The sequence below is a fragment of the Sciurus carolinensis genome, unplaced genomic scaffold (genome assembly GCF_902686445.1).
Source record: "Sciurus carolinensis unplaced genomic scaffold, mSciCar1.2, whole genome shotgun sequence".
Classification (NCBI taxonomy): Eukaryota; Metazoa; Chordata; class Mammalia; order Rodentia; family Sciuridae; genus Sciurus; species Sciurus carolinensis.
Genome location: NW_025920238.1, coordinates 242,646 through 262,285, shown reverse-complemented (window position 1 = coordinate 262,285; position 19,640 = coordinate 242,646). Strand labels below are relative to the sequence as shown.

Sequence of the window (19,640 nt, the reverse complement as noted above, 5' to 3'; positions counted from 1 at the left end):
GAAAGTTCGATGTTTGACAATTTAAAATTTTTTTCATTATTCCTTGAATCAGGGTCTTCCTTTCTCCCAGACTAGCCTAAAATTTATGATTTGCTTTTCTCAGCCTTCTGAGTAAGCTGGGACTACCACTGTGACAACTCTGAAATTTTCTTAAAGTTTTAATTTTTTTTTGTAGTTACTACATTACTAGATTAAAAATAAGTGAAAGAAAAAACCCAGATAAGCTGAAATAATTAAATTTTAGACACTGATTTCTGGCTTTAATACTTACTATTTATCTGTAATTACATACCTAATAGATGAGACACAGCAGTAGGTAGAATTAGGGAACAGGAACCCTTTCACAAAAAGCTTTTAAACTGAAGCATTAAGTAAAGAAAGAATAGAAAATTTGAAAAGACATATGTGGGAATAGTTAAGTTTAACATATGAGAATTCCAGGAAGAGAGAAACGAGAGAATAGGGCAAAATCCAAATATGATAGCCCAAAATTTTCCAAAACTGGTGAAAAATTCAAGAAACTATTACTTCTGAAAAGAATAAATTTTAAAGAAATCACACATAGGCACACTATTTTAAAACTGCTGGAAACTTTAGATGTAGGTTAAAGGGGAAAAATATTAAAAAGTTATAAAATCAAAATTCAGCTATTAAGGAAGAAATACCACTTATCTTAAACCTAGAACAAGAAGAGGGACAATCTCCCTTAATTATAAAGCCAGCACAGTCTTGAATCTCAATCTTGAAATTAGAAGAAGGAAAAAAAATGGGACCAGTCTCTTAATAATATATATGCAGGGCTGCAGATACAGCTGAGTTGGTAGAGTGCTTGCCTGGCAAGCACGAGGTCCTGGGTTCAATCCCCAGTAATGAAAAAAAAAAAAGGAAGAATATACATGCAAAAAATTTTAAGTTAACAAAGCTTAATCCAGTCATACAAAGAATAAAACAACTAAATGGTATTTAATTCAAGAAACATGGTTTGTTTAACACTTGAAAATTAACATCTGATTAAAGGAGAAAAATCATATGATAATTTCAAATGATGTGAAATTCAGCAACACCAAATGGTAATAGAAGAGAATTTCTTAAGTTCTCACAGAATACCTACAAAAAATTCCAACAAAATAATATCTAATGGTAAATTATTATTGAAAACTTGTTTTCTGAAATGAGAACAAAATAAAGGTGATTGCTGTTAACACTTTGTTGAACATTTTAATGAAATCCTTGTTGATCCAGTAAAGGGAAGAAAGGATTGGAAAGAAAAAAATTAGTCATTCACAGATGACATGATTATATACTTAAATACATAGCATAGATATCCAAAGATATATACAGACAAATTCCAAATGAATAAACAAATTTAGCAGACTCTGGAAGTAAGATTACCATATAGAAATCAAGTATATTTCTATATTCCAGCAGCAACACTGAAGTATTAAGTGCTATTTACTGAAAGATCCCGTATATAGTATCATAAAAAAATAATTGACTACCCAGGAATAAATCTAAAGAAAGATGTGTAGGACATCTATGCTGAAAACTACAAATAGTAAAGTAAAAAATAAAACCTAAATTGAAGAATATGTTATGTTCATTAATGAAAAAAATTAATGTTTTATTCATGTCAGTTCTTCCCATTGATTAGATACATGTTACAATCTTGTTACTCATGGTGGTGTACACTCAATAGTTGGGCACTTATATATATATATTTATATGTTGTTGTTCATTAGAAGTTTTACTTGAAAAACATTTTTCACTACAATAGGTGCTTTTAAGATATTAGGGATCTTGCAAATTTTTCATAGAATGAAGTAAACTTTCCTGGGCACTATTAATATTTAGGGGAAAATGGTGATTTTTAGCTGTGACCTATTTAATCATGAATGCTGCCTCTTTTTAGCCACATTAGTTAGTTAAGTAAACCAGATTGGGAATCTTTTTTAATATGAAAATGGTTTTAGTTTTATATTTGAAATATTTTTTTTTGGGGTGCTGGGGATCAAACTCAGGGCCTTGTGCTTACAAGGCAAGCACTCTACCAACTGAGCTATCTCCCCAGCCCCTATATTTGAAATATTTAACTTTTTCCTCCCTAGTTAAATGAAGTAAGTGAAGAAAACAGGAAGATGGAACTATAGGATAAAAGAGTTCAATCTCATCTGGATAACTTACAAGTAGATTGTGAGGAGCAGTCCTCACAACATAATTACATTTGGATTTGTTTACTTTTCATACATTCACTCTTTAATATATGGAGATATACTATTGCAGAGGAAGTATGAATTGATGACAACACAGAGATTGAAAGAAGATTCCCATGCTGCTCATGAAATAAAAAGTGTAAAACAAGAAAAAGTACCAGTTTCTAAAACTTCCAAGGTTTGATGTGACTGAAAATTTCTTCAGAGGAAAATTTATTTTGTCCTCTAGTTATTTTTTTTTCATTTAGCAAACATTCTTTTTGGTATTCTTTTAGAGACAGATATCTCTAGAATATTGCAAATACATTTTTATTTGCAAAAACAAAATATTTTAGCAGTGTTTCAGGTACAGTAACACAGAGCATAAGATCTTATGGTTAATAATGACTTTATAATTTTGCATATTATGTTAATAAAATTTATAGTACAATGACGAAGAGAGCAACTTTTGTCAAAAGAAGAAAATATGAATTTGCATAGTGGAATTTCTTTACCTTTGGAAACCTTCAGATTTGTTAGAATCTTTTAGATATATGATGATTTATACTGCGGAGTTAAAGCCAATTTTTCTTTTCTGTCTGATCAACTTGAATCAAGAAGTTTCATGAAAATTCCTTATTTTATTGATAAAGTTCAGTTCTTTCACCTTCACTTTTATGAGTTTCTTGCTTATCTTATCCAGCATTAATGTTTTTAATATTAGTTGGCAATATTTGATTTGGAATCTTTCTTGGCTTGTTTAGAGAAGCTCTGTCCTTAAAAAAAATATCTAAAATATGCTAAAAGCACATTAGGTAAATTCTTCTATAACTTTGATGAGATTATAAATTGACACAATTGTTTGATTTAATTTTTGACATATAGATGCCACCTAATGGGCAAGTATATGAACTTCAAATGATTTTCATGGACTAGATTTTATACCATCAACTTAGCAAAGTAAAACATAAAGAATCTGGTATGGATGGTGAAGAGCCATTACTCAAATCTTCTTCTCAGCAAAATGATATTCAAAAAAAGTGTGTAAAGATTTGTTTTTCTTAATTTGAAATATATGGTTCAGTAGTTATAAAAATTAAATAAGGGAAAGCCTTGGATATCTTATAAGTGAAAAATATTGAAAGGATTTTTGATAGAAAAATAATCACACTAATAGTCACTTCAAAAAGTTTTATTTCAGAACGTATCAAAATTAATTCACACATGTTTTTCTTAATGTGATATTATCTTTTCTTAATGTGAATTTATCTTTTCAAAAGTAGAGATAAGACATTAGTGGTGAAATAATTGTATATTAGGGTTATAAATATTCAGTGATGTGGACAATTCCTCTTATCCATAATTTTAGAATTCTGAACCTACTGGAACCTACTTGGTCTTTTGGCATGAAGGGCAAAAAAGCTTTATTTTCAAGAGGATTCTAAAATCAAATAGAAAGAAATTCTTATATTAAAGATATTAAATTGAATATCAGTATTAATAAATTCTAATTAGGATAAAAGATATTTAGAGATTGATGGTTAGATTCCATAAGAAATACATGAAAAAATTGAATAGTCAGAAGTATGAGTAATATTGACTAAATTATACTGTTTTATTCTGTGTGTGCACAAATATGTAATAACATATCCTCTCATATATACAACTATAGAGGAAGAATGAACAAAAGGTGAAAAGTGAAAAAAAAATGTGGTGGACATCAAGGATTCAACCTATCATTATTTCTGGCTTTCATAATGAAGGACCATGAGTGACGGAATGCTGGTGACTTCTAGAAGCTAGAAATTGCCCTTATCTTACAAGTTAGCAAAGATATGGTGATCTCAGTCCTACCACTTCAAAGCATTGTATTCTGCCAACAACCTGAATAAGCAAGGAAACTGATCATCTCCAACCTCCAGAAGAAAACATAGTTTCTGTAGACATCTTGATCATCATGATCAATAAAGTCTGAGATCCACATCAGACTTACAGCCAACATAACTATACCATAATAAATGGATTGTTTAAATATTAAGTTTGTGGTAAACTTTTATGGCAGTGATGGGGGGCAAATGAACCTTTATAGAGAATTTTTATCACCTACATCAGGTATTCCCCTATGCCATTTCTAAACTTACCTTAGAATATCTGCTAATTAGGAAGGCCTGCAGTACTGTAGTTCTGCAGAGAAATTCCATTTCGTAGGACTAGATGATGTGAAGGCACAGTCCTAAGATATTAAAGCTAACAATTGGCAGTTGTAAAAACTGGAATCTGGATCATATATGCCTGTACATCAGTTTAGTGGCATAAGAATATAATATTTATAACAAATGTGCCTTGGGATTTGATTTGTCATCTGTAAATATATTCTTGACTTAATTGGAATTTACAATTTTTGCTGAGCATAGATTCTTATATCTAAAATACTGTTTCACCTTACTAATATGTTAATAAAGGTAAAGCAATCTTAAAGCTTAAGAAAAGTATTAATAGAATAAGAAAAGGGTAAATAGAACCAAATTAATGAATTAGTGAATTGAATACTTATGACCAACATAAGGAAGTATTCATATCATTCATATTTTATGATTTTAAAATAATGCAACCCCCCCTTTTTTTTTTTTTGCTGTGCTGGGGATCAAACCCAGGGTCTTATGCTTGCAAGGCAAGCACACTACCAACTGAGCTATATCCCCAGCCTGCAACCCTTTTTTTAAAAACCTTTTTTCTTCAGTATGAGAATAAGAGGATTAAAGTATAAGCCACTTTGGTGAGTCTTATATTTTTTATAAGAATACTACTATAACTCAAAAGTAATTTTAAAGAGTAATCTCTTTAGAAATTAACCTTTGTATCCTTTTGACACATTTCATTATGTATTTTATCACAGTTGTGATCCATTATCATTTAAGGATGGGTTTAATACTTAAAACACAAAAAACCACTGGCAATTAAATGTTGTCCATTAGATAGATGACCAGACTGGATATACCTTACAAAACTTAATTTTCTTGTCTGATTTAAAAAGAGATGAGTGGGATATTTCCAAAGAAATTGAGAATAGAAAAATGTAGTAGTATGAAGTAGAGTCTGCCAAGAATAGATGAATTACAGCTAATGGTTATAAAATTGTGGTTGTAGGACTATGCATCAAGGTGTTAATCAAAGAAGATCCAATCCCTCATAATCCCCTGGAAACACCAAATTAACTATATTATGTAAACCAGGACATGTTTGCAAGAACTCCAGAGACCAGTTGAAATGCTGTAGCACAGAGGTCAATGTGCAGCTGAAAAGGGATTTCATCAAAAGGAATAGGAAAAACTGTGGTATTTTGCATGTCCACATCCCCCTCCTACAGTACAATGAAACCAGGAAGAAACCCATTTCCCAGTTCCTCCTTTGGAATGGAAGCAAAAAAATGGACTGCAAGGTCAATGTTTTGGTTTATCTCTGGACTGCTCACAGTACTGGTTTTTGTCTTGTCTTGCCTATTGGTTTTTTTCTTGCAGAACTAATTGATGGCATAGTTTGGAAGCTGCACAAAACAGGCAAATGCTATACCATATTAGATCTTAAGAGATCTGTACTTTTTCACAAAGAAGTTAGAAGGATTATGGGCTTCTGAGGAGAAACAAGAAAAGTTGTTTGAGGAATTCAATACAATATAAAATATACAGTCCTACAGAAGACATATCTCCCAGAAAAATTCTGAGAGGTCTTACAGTCTCTAGCCAGGCTGATTGGTGAAAGTCTTCCCTGCATGAAGCTAGTTGTACAGGCTTGGAAAGGTGGTTGTTTTCCAAAAGTGCAAATAAAGAGTGGGTCATTGGGCATGGTGAGAATCATCAGGCATCTAAACAAACAAGGACATTAATTCAATCAAATAAACAAAAAACACACTCCAGATAATGAACTTAAGGAAATGCAGATCTCTGAAGTTTCTGACAATTTTAAAACTGCCTTAAAGATGCTCAGTGGATTAAAAGAGAACATAGACAAAACAAAAATGGGAAAATAATGTATGAACAAAGTGAGTATAGGCAAAAGGATGGAAACTATAAGAAAGGATCTATTTCAGTCAGCTTTTTTACCACTGTGACCAAAAGAACTGATGAGCAATTTTAGAGGAGGAAAATTTTATTTCAGAAAATTTTTAGAGGTCTTGATTCATGGATAGCTGACTTCATTGTTCTGGGCCTGAGGTAAAGCAGAACATCATGGTGGAAGGGTGTGAAGGAGACAAACTGCTCAGTACATAACAATCATGAAGCAGAGAAATCTCCACTCACCAAGGGGAAAAATATACCCCAAAGAGCACACCGAGTGACCTCCCTCCTTGTCCAGCCACATTCTAAGTGCCTGCAATCACCACCCAGTTAATCCATCCATGGATTAATGTATTGATTAGCTTAATGCTTTTAAAACCCAATTATTTCACTGTCAAACTTACTTGTATTGACTTACCCATGATTTTTTTGGGGGGATACTACATATCTGAACATAACAGGAACACAATGTCTGATCTGAAAAATTCACTATTAGACTTGATAAAAAAAAGCATCAGCAAACTTGAAGACAATTAAGAACAGTAAAAAAAAAACTGAAGAAACAGAACTTAAAGGGCTCATGGGATACCATCACGGGAACCAATGCACACATTATTGGAGATACAAAAAAGAAGAGAGAGGGAGAAGGGGCAGAGAGCTTAGTTGTAGAACTAATGACTGAGGTGGGCTTTTTCTGAGGAAAGAAATAGGCATCCAAATGCAAGAAGCTAAAGACACTCCAGCTAAGAAATCCAGAGAACTACATCAAGACAAAACATAATCAAATTTTCAAGTCAAAGACAAAAGGATCTTAAAAGTCAAAGACAAATTTGAAAGAGAAAAGCAACTTGTCACACACAAAGAAATCTTTGTAAGGATTTTAAAAGATTTTCAGCAAAGACCATGCAAGACAGAAGACACTAGAATAGCACATTCCAAGTGTGAATGTAAAAAAACAAAACAAAACAAAACAAAACAAAAAAACTCTTAAATAAAGTGTACTTTATTCAATGAAGTTGTTCTTCAGAAATAAAGCAGAAATTAAGTCTTTCTTGGATAAACAAAAACATTAGAACTGTCCTACAAGAAATTCTAAAGGGAATCCTTGAAGTTGAAATTTAAGTACATTAGACATCAAGTATAAATCCATCTGAAAACAAAATTCTCTGGTAAAGGTAAATATATGGACAAATATAGTAAATAGCTGTATTGAAATTTTGCTGCAAAGCATATACTCTGAAAACCATAGGGGATTATTAATGAAATTAAACCTTATCTGTAAGTTTTAAATTTATATTTTTTATCCCATGTACGAAGTTGGTTTTTTTTCCTTCAAATAATTGTTTTTTGTTTGTATTTGGGGGTGTAAAGGAAAGCAGAATGTTTTATGAGTTTTGCTTCAGTTTCTTTAGGACAAATTAAAAGTTCTAAACTCTGGTTAAAATGAAATAAAATAAAAAGCTCTAAATAATGAACAGATATGATCAGGGAGAAAATATTCTTAAGATGCCAGTACTCATCAATTTAATCTACAGCATGATTATATTCTTTATCAAAATCCCAGCTAGCTTCTTTGAAGAAATTGAAGGGCAGTCCTGAAATTCATATTGAAATTGTTGTTGTCCCAGAATATCAACATCATGTTTAGAAAAGAAGTATAATTTCTTCCTATTTTTAAAATTAACTACAGCACTGTAGTAGTGAATAGAGTGGTACTGGCTTGAGGTTAGACATACTGATCAGTGGACTATCAAAATCTATAATGAACCTTCATGTTTACAAGGAATTTATTTTTGCCATAGTAGTAAAAGAGTTCAGCGAGAAAATGGTACATTTTCAAATAATGATGCTGAGACAGCTGGGTGACTGCATACAAAGAATGATGTTACACTCCTGCCTTAATCCACATATTAAAAACCTACTGAAATGCATCAAAAGTCTCAATTTGTAAAGAGGTTAAAGTATAAAACTTGGAAGAAAACATGTAAGTAAATCTTTGTGACCTTGGATTTGGCAGTGTTTTCTTAAGTATAACAAAAAGCATAAGCAACTAAAGAAAAAATTAAAAGAATAATGGGATCTTTGAAAATAAGAATCTTCTGTGCTTCAAAAGATATCAAGAGCTTGTGTCTTAGCTCAGTGGAAGAGTGCCTAGATTGTGCGAGGCACTGGGTTCCATCCTGAGCATCACATATAGGTAAATGAAGGTCCATCAACAACCAAAAAAAATTAAAAGGAAAAAGATATCAAGAAAATTAAAGACAACCCACTGAATATAAAAAATTTTTTCAAATTATATATTGAATAAGGGACTTCCATTCTGAGTATATAAAAAAACTAATAAAAATGCTAAATATGCCCCCTGAATATGAATAGACATTTACATAAAAGAGATGTGTAAGAGAAACAACATGTGCCCCATTTGTTTACAATAAGAAAAAAGAGATGTGTAAATGGTCAGTAAGCACATGAAATACTACTCACCATTTTTAGTCATCAGGGAAATATAAAAGGAAACCATGATATACCACTTCACACTCACTAGGATGGCTTATATTAAAAAAACCACATAATTATAGATTTGAAGAAATTGACACACACAGTGCTAATTTGATTATAAAATGGTATAACTACATAGATAGTTTGGTTCCTCATTCAAAAAGGATTGTCAGGTTACATTATAACTCAACAATTCTACTAGGTGTGCAGTAAAGAAAAATGAAGGGATTTGTAGACATAAAAATTTGTACATATTGTTCATAGTAACATGACTTATAATAGTCAACAAGTAGAACAAGTTTCTAGAGATGTATGAAATGTCTAAACTAAACGAGGAGGACATACACAATATAAATAGACCAACTTCAAGTAATGAAATAGAAGAAGTCATCAAAAGCCTACCAACAAAGAAAAGTCCAGGACCAGATGGGTTCTCAGCCGAGTTCTACAAAACCTTTAAAGAAGAGCTCATTCCAATACTTTTCAAAGTATTCTATAAAATATAAGAGGAGGGAACTCTCCCAAACTCATTCTATGAAGCTAATATCACCCTGATACCTAAACTAGACAAAGACACATCCAGGAAAGAAAATTTTAGACCAATATCCTTAATGAACATCAAAGCAAAAATTATGAACAAAATTTTACCAAATCGCATACAAAAACATATTAAAAAGATAGTGCACCATGATCAAGTGGGTTTCATTCCAGGGATGCAAGGTTGGTTCAACATCAGGAAATCAATAAATGTAATTCACCATATCAATAGACTTAAAGTCCAGAATCACATGATTATTTCAATAGATGCAGAAAAAGCATTTGATAAAATACAGCACCTTTTCATGCTCAAAACACTAGAAAAAATAGGGTTAATGGGAACATTCCTTAAAATTGTAAAGGCCATCTACGCTAAGCCCATGGCTAATATCATTCTAAATGGTGAAAAACTGAAAGCATTCCCCCTATAATCTGGAACAAGGCAGGAATGCCCTGTTTCACCACTCCTATTCAATATCGTCCTTGAAACTCTAGGCAGAGCAATTAGACAGACCAAAGAAATTAAAGGGATACGAATAGGAAAAGAAGAACTCAAACTATCCCTATTTGCTGATGATATGATTATATACTTAGAGGAACCAGGAAATTCCACCAGAAAACTCTTAGAACTCATAAGTGTATTTAGTAAAGTAGCGGGATATAAGATCAGTGCTCATAAATCTAATTCATTTTTATACATAAGTGATGAATCTTCAGAAAGAGAATTTAGGAAAACTACCCCATTCACAATAGTCTCAAAAAAAATAAAATATTTGAGAATCAATCTCACAAAAGTGGTGAAAGTCCTCTACAATGAGAACTACAGAACACTAAAGAAAGAAATTAAAGAACACCTTAGAAGATGGAAAGATCTCCCATGTTACTGGATATGCAGATTTAATATTTTCAAAATGGCCATACTACCAAAAGTGCTATACAGATTCAATGAAATTCCAATTAAAATCCCAATGATGTATCTTACAGAAATAGAACAAGCAATCATGAAATTCATCTGGAAGAATATGAAACCCAGAATATCTAAAGCAATCCTTCACAGGAAAAATGAAGCAGGGCTATTGCAATACCAGATCTTCAACTCTACTACAAAGCAATAGTAACAAAAATGGCAGGGTATTGGTACCAAAATAGACAGGTAGATCAATGGCACAGAATACAGGACATGGACACAAACCCAAATAAATATAATTTTCTCATACTAGACTAAGGTGCCAAAAATATGCCATGGAGAAAAGATAGCCTCTTCAACAAATGATGCTGGGAAAATTGGAAATCCATATGCAACAGAATGAAACTAAACCCATATCTCTCACTGTGCATGAAACTAAACACAAAATAGGTTAAAGACCTCGGAATCAGATCAGAGACCCTGCATCTTATAGAAGAAAATGTAGGTCCAGAGCTTCAACATGTCAGCTTAGGACCAGGCTTCCTCAACAGGACTCCCATAGCACAAGAAATAAAAGCAAGAATCAACAACTGGGATAGTTTCAAACTAAAAAGCTTTCTCTCAGCAAAGGAAACTATCAGCAATGCAAAGAAAGAGCCTACAGAGTGGGAGAAAATCTTTGCAAATCACACTTCAGATAGAGCACTAATCTCCAGAATCTATAAAGAACTCAAAAAACTCAAAAAAAAAAAAAAACTCAACACCAAGACTACAAATAACCCAATCGACAAATGGTCTAAGGAAATGAATAGACACTTCACAGAAGAAGATGTATAATCAACAAACATATGGAAAAAAGTTCAACACATCTAGTTATAAGAGAAATGCAAATCAAAACCACCCTAAGATTGCATCTCACCCCAATTAGAATGGCGATTTTGAAGAATAGAAGCAAAAACAGGTGTTGGTGAGGATGTGGGGAAACAGGTACACTCATATATTGCTGGTGGGGTTGCAAATTAGTGCAGCCACTCTGAAATGCAGTATGGAGATTCCTTAGAAAACTTGGAATGGAACTACCATTTGACCCAGCTGTCCCACTCCTTGGCCTATACCCAAAGGACTTACAATCAGCATTTTACAGAGATATAGCCACATCAATGTTCATTGCTGCTGAATTCACCATAGCCAGATTGTGGAACCAACCTAGATGCCCTTCAGAAGATTAATGGATAAAGAAACTGTGGCATATATATACAATGGAATATTACTCAACCATAAAGAATGATAAAATTATGGCATTTGCAGGCAAATGGATGAAATTGGAGAATATCATGCTAAGTGAGATAAGCCAATCTCAGAAAACCAAAGGAAGAATGATCTCTCTGATAAGTGGATGATGATATGTAATGGGGCATGCGAGGGGTTAGTTTTAGGGTTAGAGTTAGGGTTAGGGAGTGGGGCAAGAATGGAGGAAGGAAGGACTTTATAGAGGGAAAAGAGGGATGGGAGGGGAGGGGGGAAGGGAAAAAATAACAGAATGAATCAACCAACATTGCCCTATGTAAATTTATGATTACACAAATGGTATGCCTTTACTCTATGTACAGAGAAAGAACATGTATCCTATTTGTTTACAATAAAAAAAATTGTACATGATTGTTCATAGTAACATGACTTATAATATCCAGCAAGTAAAGTAGTCCAAATATCAACCAAATAATAATCAATAGATGTTTTATATTTATTATAGTGTGTCGGGGTTTCGGCCGGACCCCTGGCCCTAGGTGGAGCCTGGCCAAGATGGCGCCTGGCAAGCTGCCAGTGCGGTTGAAAAACTGCTATTCTGCACGTATACAACTAACTTCACCTTGAGGAAGTCTCAGTAATTGGTCAGGGCCTCTGCATGATTCTTGCGTGATTCTTAGGTGCTTCAAGTTATACCCATATACGTCTATCTTCTCCCCACATATCATGAATATTCTAATTAGTTGATATAACCTATATAAGTGACAATAACTTCCCTAAGAAGGAGGAAGAAGAAGAATCAGCTGTTAATAAAGAAGTTTGCCACCCATCACGTCTCCGGGTCGTTCTTGCTGGCGGGAGCGACAAGTGGTGCTGAACCCCGGGAATCTTACGTGCCGCGGAGAGGTGAGTGAGGTGAGCAACGATCCGTGAAAGTGTGCACCCAGATCTGTCAGTGGACAGGGAAGTTTCCTAGAGACGAGAATATTGTGATTGCGATAAAGTTCCTAGGAACGAGAGGTTAAAGTTTCCTCAAAAAATGGGGAACGAGGTTGCTAGATGTAGAATGGAAGGTCCCTTGAAAGAAATTCTTAAAGCTAACGGCACTTCCTTAAAGACAAACTGCTTGGGCATTTTTAAAGCAGGTAGAGGAGATTTCACCTTGGTTTCTGGAGGAAGGATTGTTAACTATCCCACAGTGGGAACACCCGGGGGAAGATTTAAAGCGCTGTCCGGTAACGCTCCCAGGGACGTTAGCAGTTTGGTCATTAGTCAGAACTTGTTTGCGTTCCCTTCGGGAGGCTTTACAAAAGGCAGTTGCGCAGGGAGAGGAAGTATTGAAAAAGGTAAAAGAAGAGTCACAAAAGGGCTCTGTTAGCGCTCAGTCAGATTCTGATGAGAGCGAAGAGGGACGAGTCATAAAAAGAGGTTCCCCATAGGAGGGACGATTCATCACAAGAGGTTCCCCAGAGGAGGGACAATTCATCACAAAAGGATCCCCATAGGAGGGACGAGTGAAGTGGCCAGATACAGATTTATATAGTGGTACCAAACTGTGTATGTGTGTGCGTGCGTGAGAGAGTGTGTGCGTGCGCGCGCTTGTCTTTTTGTTTGTGTGTTTAAACTAGTAAACTACCTCTTAGTGCTGTAAGATTTAATCATAGGAATAGAACTGTCTAAAACTAGGCTAAATTCAAAAATTTCATAAGAACAATAATTTTTCACAGACAAGGGTAAAATAAGTGGTAAGTAATAAAGTAATAAAATAATAAAACAATAAAGTAATAAAATAAGTAACGCTAGGAAGCCCGGTAACAGAGAGAGGTTAATAGACTGAAAGCCCGGTAAAAGTTCACAAAAGGCAGACTCGTTGCCCGGTAAAATTAGTTAGTTTCAATTTATAAAGGGGTACCAAATTGTGTGTGTGGTGTGTTATTTTTGTGTTTGTTGTGTGGCTTGTTTGTGTCTTGGATCAATTCTTAATATTGTAAGAGATAATTGTTTCATGATTTTCTGCATTCAAACCTAACCTGATTTCTCAACCAGGTAAAAAAGGGGTTAAAAAGTCCTGGGTGATCCTCCCTCCCCCTGCCACATTGGAATGTAACTACAGCGTCTAAAGGAGAAAAGGGGGGTAACCTAAAGATAAGAAAAAAAGAAGAAAAAAAGTGTCCGTTTTAAATTCCTGGGCCGCTGCATAAAACTGACTTATTCTTCAGGATTCTTGTTTTGTTTTGTTTTTTTTCTTTAATGCTGTATTTTTGAGCTCATAATTTTAATCCTACATACCTAGGTTAATGATTTTATTTTTGATCAGTTCTATTTTTTATTCAACTGAAGTTTTTTAAACAGCTGTTTCATTGCAATGAACATTCACCTATAAATTACAAGGCCTTTGATTTTGTGTTATTTGTATGTCGTACTGTCTGGTGTTATGTCTTATCTGCATCAAAACTGAGCGCTCTTAAAATTAAAATTTAAAAATGGATCCAAATACTTTTATTCACGTGATTTAAAAGGGTTCAATTTAAATTGGGTAAACTAATAAAAGTAAAATATTTTTAAAAATAACTTACAAGTCTCCAGGTGGTCAAACTAATGAAATGTTAATGTTAAACAATGTCTAATATCAATTGCTTCTAGGACTTTTCTTCAGCAGGAAAGAGGCAACGGATCCTGTTCAGGACACTTGTCTGATATCTTGGTTTTTAAAAAATAAATAAATTGGAGTTAACATGTATGGGATTACTCAAATGTGTTTGTAGAGACGTCTGGTTAATTTACAAAGTTGAAATGCTAATTGTTAAATAACATCAAGTACTTTTAACTCCTCAAATTCCATGGGGTATCATACTTAAACATTATTGGTGTTTTCATAGGTTGGTAAATAAAAGGGTTTAAACTTACTTTGTGTCATCACTAAACTAAAAACAAGGTTACTAAGAGTTATGTCCTAACAAGTGAAATTCTATATACAAAGGGTCCCAAAAGTTTCAACTGTGTTTCAATTAAGAGTACTATAAACAACAAAATATTTAATCTTATTAAAATAGGGTGATTTATCTAAATTCAGAAATTTCATAAGAGTTGTTTCAGAATGTGAACAAAAAGGGGTCAACAAATAGGGAAGAGAAAATAAAAGGTTCTGGGTTTAAAAATGTATTTAATAAAAAGGAAAAGAAAATGTTTCTGGATAAAAAGTTCTGTGTGTAACAAAGGGCAAGTTTCAACAAGTCTGTGTGTAACTAAGTTGGTTGTGTGTATGTAAAACAGCTAAAGCTATTTAAGGTTTTTCCTAAGGTGAAATACTAATGTTCTGATATAAGCCAAAGTTTAATCTATATGGTAAAATGACATGGTAAAATGACAAGGATTTCTTAGAAACACCAATTCATTCTTAACTTTGTGTCTCTTAAGTTTTATTAAAAATAGGGGTTTATACAATTATGGTTAAGCAACTGTTAAAAATTTGTACTACGTTATAAAGTCTAAATTTTCCTTTAAAAACTAAAATTGGTAAGAACCAATTCCTCACTAAAATTAAAATAACTCTAACCACATATGTACCTTATAACCCACAAAAATAAAGTATTGTCGAACATACACATCTCACCCTCAAAAATACTCTTTATAAACAAAAAGGGGGAATAGAGGAGACCTTCAGGTCCCCTAAAGATAAACTTTCTCTTTGTCTCTTTGTTTGGGTTTGTTTTTTTTTTTTAACTCTGGGTAATAAGGGTAACCCGGTGCTTTACTGGAGCTGCGGCTCAGTTTGTGTGTTTCCACGGAATAAACTAACTTACTACCTCTTTTTAGTCTCTTAGGAGGAACAGTTCAACTATGTAACAAAACAACTGCTTCTCTCAATTGTACTTCAGATTTGTGCTATCCCTCAATGTTAAAATGCTTCTAGGTTCCTGCTGGCAGACTTAATGTGTGTTCCTACCTTCCTACCAGTCCCAGTCTCTGTTACAGATGCAAAATTGCCAGTGTTGCTATCAAAAAACAGGAGAGAATTTGACATCACAGCGGCTATGGTCACTGCAATAGTGGTTTCTGCAACAGCAGCACTAGCAACTGCCATACCTACAGCAACAGCAGTCAATCACTTGGCCGAAAATATAGCTGCAGCCTTACAGACTAAAGAGACCCTAAACCAACATCTAACAGCAGGCATACTCCTTATGAACCAGCGAGTGGACTTACTTCAAGAACAAATGGACATTTTACAGGAACCGTTAAGCGTAGGATGCATTTATCACCTAAGAGGACTTTGTGTTACACCCATAGCTTATCATAACTTCAGCTATGCAGCAAATTTGTCTAGGATCTTATCTGTTCAGCTACATTCCAACTGGTCTAATGAATTTGATAATCTTACAGCTATTCTTAGATCTCAAATTGTTAGCCTTAATGCTACTAGAGTTGATGTAGTTCCAATGTCTGAAGTGCTAAATTGGTTATCCTCCTCTTTCAGTTTTATTAAGCAGTGGGCTGGTACGGGAGCATTATGCATGCTTATGATCATTGCTGTTATCTTCCTCTCACGCACTATCATGCGTGTGCGTCAGAGTCAAGCGAGAGATCGTATCATCTTCCATCAGGCCATGGCTGCCCTAGAGGCCGGCAGCTCCCCACAAGTGTGGCTCGCGAGGCTGGACCATTGACCAGACGGGTAAGGTAGTAGGTAACGCTGTACCGACCTAAGACAGGAGCTGTAGCATGCTCTACAGTTATCCGATGACGGGTAAGGACGATAGTTGACCACTCCGCCTAAGACAGGCTTGGTCCCGAGCTTTTCTTTTAAAAGAAAAAAGGGGGAACTGTCGGGGTTTCGGCCGGATCCCTGGCCCTAGGTGGAGCCTGGCCAAGATGGCGCCTGGCAAGCTGCCAGTGCGGTTGAAAAACTGCTATTCTGCACGTATACAACTAACTTCACCTTGAGGAAGTCTCAGTAATTGGTCAGGGCCTCTGCATGATTCTTGCGTGATTCTTAGGTGCTTCAAGTTATACCCATATACGTCTATCTTCTCCCCACATATCATGAATATTCTAATTAGTTGATATAACCTATATAAGTGACAATAACTTCCCTAAGAAGGAGGAAGAAGAAGAATCAGCTGTTAATAAAGAAGTTTGCCACCCATCACGTCTCCGGGTCGTTCTTGCTGGCGGGAGCGACAATAGTGGATTACTGTGTTTAAAACAATATTACTATTATTGAAAAGCAAGGAAGTTTTATGCATGTTAAAACATTAATTTTAGCATTATGAACCCAGCATTTGACCCAGCTATCCCACTCCTACATTTATACCCAAAGTACTTCAAACTAGCATGCTACAGTAATGCAGCCACATTAGCATTTATAATTGATCAATTCACAATAGCTAGATGGTGGAACCAAACTAGATGCCCTTCAATAGATGAATGGATAAAGAATCTGTGGTATATGTACACAATGGAATATTATTCAGTCAAAAAGAACAATAAAATTTGGAGGTAAATTAATGAAGTTGGAGAATATCATGCTAAGTGAAATAAGCCAATCCCAAAAAACAAAGGCCAAATGTTTTCTTTGATAAGTGGATGATGATATGTAATGGGGGAGGAGGTGGTGGGTACTGGTAAGAAAAGAATGGAGGAACTTTGGATTGTGTAGAGGAAAATGGGGGGGGTGAGTCAGGAAATATAGTGAACTGAGACAGACATCATTACCCTATGTACATGTATGATTACATGAATTCTGTCAATATACATCATGTACATAGAAGTGAAATGTTGTACCCCATTTGTGTACAATGAAACAAAATGCAGTCTGTAAAAATTTTAAAAAATCAAGAATTTTGAAAACATTATGATATTTGAAAGAATTCATTCACAAAAGTCCTTATGGTATGATTCAATTTGTACGAAAAATTGAGAAAAAGTTATAGACAGAAAGTAGTTAGTGGTTGACTGGGAGACTTGGGGTAAAGTGTTGGGATGATGCTAATGGTAAGATTATTTTAGAGTTGGAAAATACTCTAAAACTTGTTGTGGTGATGGGTTGCACAATTTTATTAATATTCTAAAAAATCACTGGATTATGTAGTTTAAAAGTTTGTGAGTGAATCAGATACTGAACCCAAATCCATTTACTCACCTCTGTTAAAGATGCTTAGTGAATCATGAACAAGTTATTGGAGTGAGGAAAAATATTTGCTCATTAAGTCAGCAAAACTAAGAAGATGATAGACTACTACCTCAAAAGATCATCTTGACACAAGTTTCCATTTATCTTTAGAGAAGGGGAAAAGGGATGGTCTTGTTAGGAATGGATCTATGACTGGGAACTTCTAGGCAACAGGGTAATGGTCAGGAGTTGGATATTGCAAAATCTGGTAGTTGGCAATCTGTTCATCATGATGCCCCTGTAAAACTTAAAATATCTTAATTACCCTTTTCTTGTTGCCTTTAGTGTTGAAATGGGAGGAGAGACATTAGAGAAATTTCGGGCAAATCAACCTTTTACTGCCAGTTCTGACCAAACATTTCTTAAGCTACCAATGTGTATATATGTAGAGTTGAACAGAAAAAATCTGACCCCAAAATTAAGATAGCAAAGCAGACATATAAAATGCAAAGGCAAAGATGCCAGACATTTCACCCTGTTTAGTCATTCTTTGGACATCTGCATAGGCCCAAGTGAACACTTAGTGCTTTTCTTTCTTTTTTTTTTTTAGTCATAAATGTACACAACATTTTTGTTTATTTCTATGTGTTGCTGAGGCTAGACCACAGTTCCTAACATGTGCTAGTCAAGTGCCCTAACACTGAGCCACAACCCTAGCCCAATAGTTAGTTCTTTTGACAAAAGCAGCCTTCAAGTCCTTGAAAGGTAATATAGGCAACAGTTATCATCATAAACCCACATGCCATAGGCACCATCCACAGCACAGCTAGTGAAAGACTAATAATATATTGATCATTTGTGTGATTGGACCTTCAAAATTGGTGATTTTTAAAGTCAACTGGAAGTAAGTGAAGCTGGAGAGTTTATTTAGGTTTTCCCTCAGTTACAAATTATGTCTCAAAAAAGTTATTGCTATAAAACCTACTACCCCAACCAAAATAATATAACCAGGGCTACACAGTGCTCTTGTTCTTTGTGTCTCCTAAGTCTATATTTTGAACAATTTACCATCTCCTTTCTTCTCCTTCTCATGTTTTTTGTTATTATGTTGAAGAGTCTGAATTTGTTGAATATCTTATAGTCTTAATTATTCTGAATGCTTCCTTGTAGAGTTATGTAACCTGTTTCCTGGAAGGAATGCTTTATAGTCAGTCACATATTAAAATGAGGTGGAAGAGTTTGACACATAAAATTTTACTGAGATTGTGATCTTAAAAGAGTATATGGTTATCAAATTGCATTTATGCATGAAAGTCTCCATAAAAGTACTATTTGGACATTTTTAAATTATGGAATGTCTGTAATTTTTTCATTCTTTGTTTGAGGTTTTATTGTTTGAATTATAGGAAATGATACCTTAACACTAGTAGGAAACCAGTGAAGAACATTGAGGGAGAAAATAGTATCAGGTTTATTCTTCCAAATGATTATACTGACTTTTACATGGAGGTAGGATTGGAGTCAATCACATGTCTATGGTGGGAGAATAATTAAGAAACTCTTAAGGTGAAATATAGTAACAATTTAAATTGAGAGGGTGGGTATAGAATAAGATCTGGACTATTTTGAAATGAGATAAAATTGATGGGACTTGTTAATGGATTCCATGTAAGAATTGAAGTGTCAAGGTTGACTTTCAGGTTTATAAATTTTGCAACTGTATGAATGCTGATAGCAGTAACTCAGAGTAGGTATTATTAGGGGGGAAATCTAAGTAAGTAGACAAATTTCTTTTGAATATGTTGATTTTGAGATGACTTTGAAATAGCAAAATGGATTGTGTCTAGAAGCTATTGACATGAGAGACCCAGAACTCTTCGATAGGTTTGATATATATATATATATAAATATATATAAACATTAGTCATTGTTGTGCCCAAAGGCTTGAGATCCCACAAGGACCACCAGAGACCACGATCAATGCAAGAGGCAAAGAGTCATTTATTAGCGAGTTCGAACCCGGTCCTCTGCGTCCTTAATCAACGACGCTAGGAGAGGCCCCGAGCCCTCGTCAGCAGGGTTTTTATAAGGAA

General features: G+C 34.4%; 1 pseudogene; it reads left to right on the top strand.

Moving 5' to 3' along the window:
* Positions 1 to 2,295: 2,295 nt before the first annotated feature.
* The window catches only part of LOC124975280 (coiled-coil domain-containing protein 138-like), a 105,201-nt pseudogene continuing 87,856 nt past the window's right edge, over positions 2,296 to 19,640 (top strand).